Source organism: Gobius niger (assembly GCF_951799975.1).
Source record: "Gobius niger genome assembly, chromosome: 10".
Lineage (NCBI taxonomy): Eukaryota > Metazoa > Chordata > Actinopteri > Gobiiformes > Gobiidae > Gobius > Gobius niger.
Genome location: NC_136861.1, coordinates 23,573,126 through 23,582,520, shown reverse-complemented (window position 1 = coordinate 23,582,520; position 9,395 = coordinate 23,573,126). Strand labels below are relative to the sequence as shown.

At 43.5% G+C, this 9,395-nt stretch overlaps 1 protein-coding gene across 1 annotated transcript in view; it reads left to right on the top strand.

Moving 5' to 3' along the window:
• The first annotated feature begins 250 nt into the window (after positions 1 to 250).
• The window catches only part of rai1 (retinoic acid induced 1), a 45,975-nt gene continuing 36,830 nt past the window's right edge, over positions 251 to 9,395 (top strand). Inside the window, exon 1 of the mRNA XM_079565376.1 lies at positions 251 to 759. The gene's annotated coding sequence lies outside the window, so the exon portion shown is untranslated. The remainder of the gene's footprint in view (positions 760 to 9,395) is intronic.

Genomic DNA, 9,395 nt, shown 5'->3' with positions numbered 1-9,395 from the left:
AGCTCCAGTCGTGAAGCTTTTAGATTTGGGTAAAACTGAACTGCAGAAAATGTGCTTGGTTAAGAGGTTAACTTCTGACCTCACTCTCCCTGCTTGCGGTGCGTAGTTCCTCTTCTGAGTAAAATAATCATGATATAATGAAAAAGTGTGTCTTGTTACATAATCTGATGAAATATAAATGAATTCCTCTCTCCTGGATTCTGTGTTTTTCTTTCCTTTATCGTTGACAGATCTCTACCCTAATATCACCTGACAGTGCAGTGGAGGCTGTAGGACGATGCGCCCCGGCATAACTCCACTCCCCTTTCCCCCCCACCCCGCCAGTGCCCACGCGGTGCCCCCTCTCCGGGCTAATTCCATTATATACATTCCCCGACTGGAAGGAAGCTGGGGCTGTCTTCTAATTGCTTTCTTATTCCCCTGAGTCCCTCGTCGCACCACCCTTCGCCCCAACCCACCCACCCACCCCCGTGCGCAGCCCACCCCTCACCCGGCGTGCACTCAACATGGCAGCAGACAAGCCGGGGAGCCAAGTGAGCTAGAGCAGCAGCAGCAGAGGAGAGGGAGAGGGAGAGAGAGAGAGAGAGAGGCAAGCTGCCGCTGCTGAGGAGCACTGGTGCCATTTTCAGCATCGCAGGGCAAAGGGATTGAGCCTGTTTCGGGAAACGCGCTCAGCTCCAGACCCCGGGACGCACACTCCAGCCCATCCACAGGGGGGGTCAGAGGGGCTACCACGTGGAGGATTGCTGTCTAACGCAGGTACTTTTATGCTTTTCTGCTCAATAGTAAGTAAGACATGTGGGGTGCTAGAATAGGAAAGGGGGGCGTGTGTGTACTGGCTGTGTACTTGCATGCTCAAAACAGGACATCATGGGATTTTGTCATATTTGAATTTGAACAAAACGTTTATACATTTCGCACGCACGGAGTAGTCCAAACACACAACACCTGCCTCTACTTCTTGCCCGAATCTCTACAAAATAACACAATTCTAGTGAGATATCTGCCTGGGGGGAAATAGAATAGAAAGAGGATGATGAGCCAGTGTTCAACATCGCCTGTTTGATCTGCCTGATCTCTGTGTTGAAAATGTAAAATCGTGTTGTTTTGCGTTGTGCTATAATGAGATACAGTTGTGTGTCGTAGCATGCTGTTTACTTTGTGGTCGCATCAGGACGAAGCCATGTGTAGGAAAAGCATTCAATGTCAATATCTTTCAAGTTCAAGCGATGGACGACATGAAACGATTCTGATTTTGTTGTTTTATTTGTTGAGATCAGTGAAACTAACTCTGTTTTTAAGCTGCGTAATGCCTTTTATTCATAATTTCTTGGTGTAAGCTGTGACGAATACAGAGGGAGGCGGTGCGACGGTGCTTAGCGTGTTTCGGTATAACATGCCTCATAGGCTCACATCACAAGCATCTCTACTGCTTCAATGCCATTTAAAGACGCGACGAGACTGCAGTGTCACTGCTGACTGAAACGGATGCTACCAACATCCTCAATCACACAGGAGAGAGCGAGAGAGACAGAGAGAGAGAGAGAGAGAGGGAGAGTGTGTGAGAGAGGGAGAGAGAGAGAGACAGGGAGGAGGAGATAGACTGTGAGGGGAGCCAGTGCAACAGAGTAGGAGGGGTACAACGAAATAGATAAGGGTGTAAGAGAAGTGTCAGGGAGAAAAAACAGCGGTGCGATACAGACCATTGTGTGTGTATGTGTAAAGATAGCACCAACGTAGGCTCAGAGTAAGAACTATAGAGGGAGAGGGCCAGTGATAAGACGTGGAAGGGGCATGAATGGAAGACAAGGTGCTGATCGTGTGTAGCGAAGCAGCGACATGGCGGCCATCAACACGTAAACAGCTGCGCTTAAGTCAACGCGGCACAACATTTCCAAAATCAAAACATCTACAGCATGAATAGATGGGTCTGTGTGTTGTCAACTGAGCTGACAGTGTAGTTGTGCTCCTGTATCTTTGACTAAGCGCGTCCCAAAGGAATGCTTTTTTTTTTGTCGCAAGGAACAGATAAGACCAGAGCCCTCCGATTGGTTTGGCACAGCATGGTGTGATATGGCAGAGGAAATGGGTTTAGAATATTTAATAGCTGTTACAAGAAAAGAGAATGAGGCTTGCTAGGCATGTGGCTTATGTTTTTGTCTTCCTTCACGCATTACAAGACTGTTTGTTTTTTCTGTATGATGCAACACAATGAAAGAAACCTGATTACAAAAGCTGGCAGAGGGCTGAGATGTGTGCGCGTGAGTGTGTGCTTGTGCGTAGGTGTGTTACGGTCAGCAAAGGGCAACTCATTGCTGTGGAGAAATCAAAGGTGAAACTTCCCTCTGGTTCTCTTCCATTTTTTCTCCCTCATCCTGAGCCCAAAGCTAATAGAGGTCAGTGAACATTGCCACAGTTTGTTGCGCGTCACTTTCTAATACCTTTTATATGAATTCTTACTTTTGTAGCCCCGTGTTTGTCCCAAGAGCATGTTTAATTACCCCAAAGGAAGCTTTTTAGTGTGTGAGGTGACTACTCAGACCGAGGAGGAGACGGATAGAGGCTAAAGATGTTTGGCCCTCATTAAGGGGACGTGTCACAGGCTCTCGGATTCCTGTAAGGGCCACAGCAGCAATGCACATGACAAAACCCACAGCCGCTAACGACAACAGGCATCTAACCTATGACTCAGAGAGGGAGGTTGATAATCACACCAGCAAACTGTCGGCACGCTACAGGAAGCTGCATGGACGACTGTTATGATTTGATTTTGAGCGTGTAAACATTCATTATTACGACGATTTAGTGCAAATAGGCATAAGACACACTTGTTTACTTGAAATTTGTCCCATTATTCTCTAATTGAAGGGGGAAAAAAACAAAATAGCAAACTGTGGACAACTTGCATATGGTGTTGTCCCACCTCAGCTGATGTGAACTTGAGAAATGACACTCTGTGCTGACACGCTTCACGTTTTTAGCATCTTTTTCCATGTGCGTCATCCATCCACAACAAAACAGTGAATAATCCCAAGGATAGTTGGTCTGATATCGGCCCATTTGATTCACTCTCGGGTTCCTAAAAACATGGAAAAGCGTCTCTGCTGTCTATAACCTTATTGCGCTGGTGACTGGAGTGTTTCCCCCTCTCTGAATGAAGGCAGTCATGATGGGTACACGCTGTTCCGGTGAATGCTAAGGCACGATTGCTAACCTAGATCTCATTACACGCTATATCGAATCACGTGGACGTGTGAGATTGGGCTATGGCAGGGTTTTTTTTCTTTTTTTTTTTTCTCAGGGAACCCAGTGAAGCCCGTGTCAGTGGTGGTTGCCAGGCTCCTCTATGTAACGGTGGACGACATGATAGAAGCACGGGGGTTACTGCAGGGAAGAGTAGGCAGTGGTTGTGATGAGAGAGAAGGGGGTGGAGAGAGAGAGAGAGAGAGAGAGATGCTCATCAGTATTCTGGGTACTGCACGCTGCCTGTTTGATCTGGAGGGAGTGCTTAGTGCTGGATGGTGGGATGCTGCAAAGTGCGGAGGCAAAAAATAGGGTTCTTCCGAGTGTGTGTCTGCGTGTGTCTGTGTGTGTGTGTATAATTAGGAGTGAGGTGTCGGGTGCAGCACTTTGCTCATTAAAGCGATCTGGCGCTGGTTCAGCTCCGTGCACTTCATCAGCTGTCCTTCATGTCTCTATCCACCTCTTCTTACATTTTTTTATTTGTCCTTGAGTTACTTCTGAACACTTTGTACTCACTTTGTACTCGCGGCACGATATGACAAAACATTGCGATATTCGATATCTGTTTTGAACATTGTCATAAGAGGTCGACCAATATGGGTTTTTCTTAGGCCGTTGCCGATTTTTGGGGGATTTCTATTGGACGATGCCGATATGCTTGGCCGATATTTTCATTCAATTTCATCAAATGTCTGCTCTATAATCCTGTAAAAGCATAAATGATTTTACTTTATTACTGTAGGTGATTCAATCATAGTTTCTGTCCCAGCCTTGATTAGTTTCCATTAGCATTAACCCCCCAGCCGCTAGCATTAGCATACAGTTGCTAGTCGTGGCATTTTGCGCGGCGATTACAAATACAATGGCGGAGGTTAGAACTAACTCAGCGATTGGATTCTCCAGGTTCTGTGCTTCAACATGACATGAGGCCTAGGGAGTTGTGGGAGTTGTTTTAAAGCCACAACTTCGCTCTTTCCAATGCAAAATATGGGAAGTCCCGGGGATATCGGCTTTTTTCGGTATTGTAAAATCCCCAAATATCGGCCCGACATATCGCTCCACCTTTAATTGTCACTAATATTGCATTTTATTTTACTAAAACCATTTCAACACAATATGTTCCATTAAATATGTTCCATTAAATTAGGTATTTATTTAGGGAAAATAATTTAATAAATATGTCATTATTCCTAGTCTGAAAAACAATTCTAGTCCATGTTTGATAAAGCCTTCGTGGTTTAGTAGGCTAATTCTTGTGACCGTATTGCTCCCTGAAAGTTGTGAATGGTGCTTGTGAAGAATTGTAATGTTAAAAATGTGTGATGAAAGTTAGGAGAGTTTGAGCCACAATGAACAATTTACCCGCTCCCTCTTTCTATTGCTTGTGAACAAAAGATCAGGTCTAGAGGCTTTAAAATGACATGCTTTTTAAAGAACATGATTGACACACTATCTTCACTGCCCATTTGCGTGCACCTCAGGGCTAATGTTTTTCGTGGAGTGCATTTGGCAGCTCATTAGCCGTAGACCTGTTGGCTTTGTGTTATCGGCACCAAGAAGTCACATCTGCTTCAGAAGTGAAACAACACACGCAGGTAGGAGTCGGCCCACTCAGCAGTGGCACAGTGCAGAGCAGGTGCAGGAGAGTTGCATGATCAAGGCTTTCACTCAGCAGCTGCAATGAGTGGAGCACATCTCACTTCTTCAATGTTCAACAAGGAATGTGAAAAATACACTTTAACCAGCAGTCGCCATATTGAATAATCCTGGTTATGTCTTTATGAAATACTAAATTAGAAGGAAGCAGTGAATGTTTTGAACATGGGGTTGCTAGAGCAGGTGTCTGAAACCTTAAGGATCCAAGAGCCGATCCTTTACGAAAAAAAAAGAGCAATATTTCATCAGCGTGTTTATGAAGGTGACGACTGAACAAAGGCTAAACCCACAATAAACCTGGCTAAATTAGACCTAAATACGGGACTAAACCATTTCCAAACCAGGGCTAAATCAGACATTGCCACACAGTAGGAGCAGTGCTAAAGAGCCGAATGAATGTGGCTCTAAAACCATGGGCTGGAGTTGCCTGTGCTAGAGGCATGAAATTGGCATGAAGTGCGAGGATTTCCGTTAAGCATCAAAGCTCTCTCTGTAGACCTTGTTGTGAGGTGTTCCAAGTCTGCACTGAGAACTGGTTTTGATCCTAAGTGAAGATTGGCTTTCGTGATCTGATGCATTCAGTCCAATAAACAAGCGAGTCACACACAGATTCACAAACAAAGTGCAGCCTTTGTACCGATATATCGAGTCCAGGTAAATGTGTCAGCTGTCAAATACAGTATTGTACATGACTGCATGATAGCAGGTAGATTCGCTGACAACAGCTGCGCTATAACCGTCCTGCACCCTGCCTTATGCGCAGATCTTTCATCAACAGCAGCACTTTGAAAAGTTTCACCCTACCAGCCCCCTTCTGCGCAGCTGCTGGAGTTACATAATGGTGCGAGAAAAGGAAGACAGTCAGAACCCTGGAGAAAAGGATGTTGTTGATATAATAGGCAGACTTCACACGTGCGGCGGCGCTAAGAATGGCATCACATGCTCAAAGACTGACAGAGTGTTGTTTTGGATCTTGACACTTTTCAAATTTTAATATTAATAATTTGGTGCTGTCATGGCGGCTGCACAGCTGGAGTCGGGATGGGACGTGGAAGTGGAGCAACAACTGAGATGAAACATCACATTGCAGGAAAACAAGTAAAGCTTAGGGGTTTACTTTAGAAACCCCCAAAAGTGGAAACCTAGCAGCAGCAGAAGACACTTAAAATCTAACTAAAATGTTACTCATAAGGTTACTAACGCTATAATGATTGTTCGTACATCTACAGCTTCTACCGCTAATCCTGTTGCTACGACAGTGATGGGCTGCGGTCCTTTATGTATCTGCTCTATACCTTACCCTGTGTCTGTTGCTAGGGAGCGCCATGTCTGAGCCTGTATGTATGTGTGTGGCAGCTGTGCACTGGCTCCATCCTCAAATTAGCCTCCATAGAAACCAACGCTACACATCCAGCTAGGGCAGCACAATACAGCGGCAAATTATTATGACTTAGTTATTAGATATTAGGTAACGCGATGTTAATATACCAAATAGCTCCACCGTTTTCAATGAGATCTTCTATGTATCTGACTAAGTTGTTCACATATTTTGCTAACACACCCTTAAAAATAAATAGAAATAAAATATGCAACCGCTAAGTGTTCAGTAATGACTCTTCTCGTAGGCTCCTTCCATCAACCTCTTAACCCCCACCTGAACCAAGCACATTTTTTCCAGTTTGCCATGACCCAAATCTAAAAGCTTCTTGAAAAAAGCATCAAAATAACAACACAAAACGAAACGAGGATGAAAGTGCAACAATGAAACACATCAAAAACGTGACCACAAAAATGACAAGAAAGCAATGGAAAAAACTAAAAGTCACAAAAAGTGATTGAAAAGCGAGGGAACTTTTTAGAAAAAAAAATTGACGACAGAAATGTGACACTGGCCTAAGCTCCAGTCAAGAAACTTTTTAGATTTGGGTAAGGTCGGCCGAACTGGAGAAAATGCCCTCGGTTCAGGTGGGGGTTTAGAGGTTAAAGCCTTCTTTTGGTGCTTATGTTGTATAAATGTAAAATAATTTAGTAAAAACATTACAGTTACATTTTTACCTCATATCTAGAAACACAGATAGGTCATGTTTATCAATAATTTACAAAAAATCTCACATCCCATACATTTAAGTCGTAGTGAAGGGAAACTAAATGCTGGGAAACATATTTTTCAAATCTTGCTTTGACTTTTTGATTAAAAAAAAAAAAAGCTTGCGATTCTTCAGCGTTGAAATGGTTTGGTGACCATTTTTTCTCACGTGGTGCATTCCTTCATCCTTCCTGGCCCCCGATGGAAGGGGGCTTGGTTTTAACCTTGTGGTGGAATGTGGATGGTAAACACAGGATTTAGCGGGAAACGTAATAGCTTCCCAGGCCTGTTTGTTTTGATATTCTTTCTCCTCCTCCATCGCTATTTTTGTTTTGGAGCTTAGTATCTCCCTGTTTTGCCTCTTCTGTGTTGACTTGTCTTATCTGTGTTTGCTTTCCTCCACTCTTTCTATCCGACTCGGAGAGAAAGAGGTTGCAGCATTGCAGAGGTGGGTGTAGTGTGGAGGCTGGAGAATATTTTTATCAGTCCGAGGTGGCCGATCACCTTGGATACTCACATATGTTTCAGACGTCAGGCGCGCGTCAAATGCAAACGCTGAAATATTGGGCTTTGTGGCAAAAATAACCAAATACAGGCCTTGCACAAGTCGAGAAAACTTTAATCTGAACTAAAATGTGACCTGATGCTGGTCCACAGCATCTGTTCAGCCACCGAGAGAAGAAGAGTGATAATTGGTAATGTTCTTGTGCAGAGATTGAGAAAACATGAGCGAGATGCTAATGACCTCTCACTCTGATGTCTATTGACTGACCTCATTGTAACCATGGTATCGAGGATGAAAACTCCTGGACTGTGCAAAGCATATAAAGGTTAAGATTGATACATACACTATTTGAATCTTGTGAAATTATCACATTGTTGAAGAATATTTGAATGAATGAGCTTTTATTTTTCTTCAAAACCTGTGCCAAGCAAAAACAAAACCCACATGCATGCATACAGCTTTAATGTGCATAGGCAACAGCTTAACCTGCAGCCACGGCAACAGAGCAATGCATAAAAGATTAGGAAGGAGGCCAAAGTGGTGAAAAGCAGACGGATGAGACAGCGGAGGGCTGGGGTGAAGGATGGAGAAGAGCGGGACGGCCAGATCTGTAATGGGATCTGGATGAGTCAGTATCAGACTCCATTTGAATGCATTATTGTTGGGCATTTATTAAGGCAATGTCTTTCAACCAGGGCTCCATAGACCTTGGAGTATACGAGAAACTAGTCAAACCTGTGAGGCGACTTCTGTTGTGATATTGGGCTATACAAAACCTTTAAACTTAAACTTAAACTTATTCCTATATTATCCAACATTGTTAAAATACTTTTTTTCAAACTATTGTTATTAACTATTTTTTCAATAACCACTTTCTAAACTCATCATCATCTGCATTTGCGGTTTGGCGACTCAGAGTGTGGATGAAAAGACAGAGGGGTGAGACTTTACAGGTTGGGAAACACTGTATTAATTGATGTAGAATAGATTTATGCATCAATCCAAAAATAGTTTAAGTTTGTAACCACAGAGAGGAAGCTTCGTATGCAAGTATCTTTGTTTTAAGGTCATAGTTATATGTCAGCCCTAAAACACAGCCAAATGAAATGACATTGTTTAGAAACAAGACACTCTCATATGTCTTATTGAGAATGAAATCCCAAGTGTGTGTCTTGATTTATGATTTTTATTTTCAACCATTATCATTCTTTACGATTCAGTTCCAGCTCCACTGGGTTTCTCCCGGTCCTTATCTTTGCCCCCAGCTCTGCTCTGTTCAGCGTATCTGTCTCCACACTATCATTCTCTCCCCAGTTTCCTTTTCTTTAATAAATGCTTCTCCATCATTTTACAGCCTCACTGTCAACATCCAGGGCCACACCCCCTTCTCTCCTCTCTCCAGCTCACATCTGACTAACACCAATCTCCCTCATTTCACTCGATTGCACCCTCTTATTAAGTTCTGGTATTTTTCCTGTTATACGTCCTAATTTTAGGGGTGACTTGTAATAGCATATTTCTTCTTCAGACACGGCAATTACCTGAAGCATTCATATTGTTAGCGTGAAGATTAGTAGACCTAGACTGTGCTGAATGACTGGGGTTTGGTTTGGATGTAGGAATAGCAGCGGTGCTGGAAGGAGGTGTGTGAGATGGCAGTACAAACTGAATCTTCAGTATGCTGTGGGCTAGGGCTACACGGTTTAAAGGGAAAAATGTGTAATTGTGTGTATAGTAAGTAAGTAAGTAAGTGCTTTATTTGTCATTGTACAAAAAATTGTGTTCAGGTATTAGTCCTGAGCCGCTGCGTCTGAGTTGCGCCACCACTTTGGGCCAACCTGACCAGCATGTTTTTGGAGATAAGGGAAAACGGAGAACCCAGAGGAAACCTCATTGGCTCCCTTT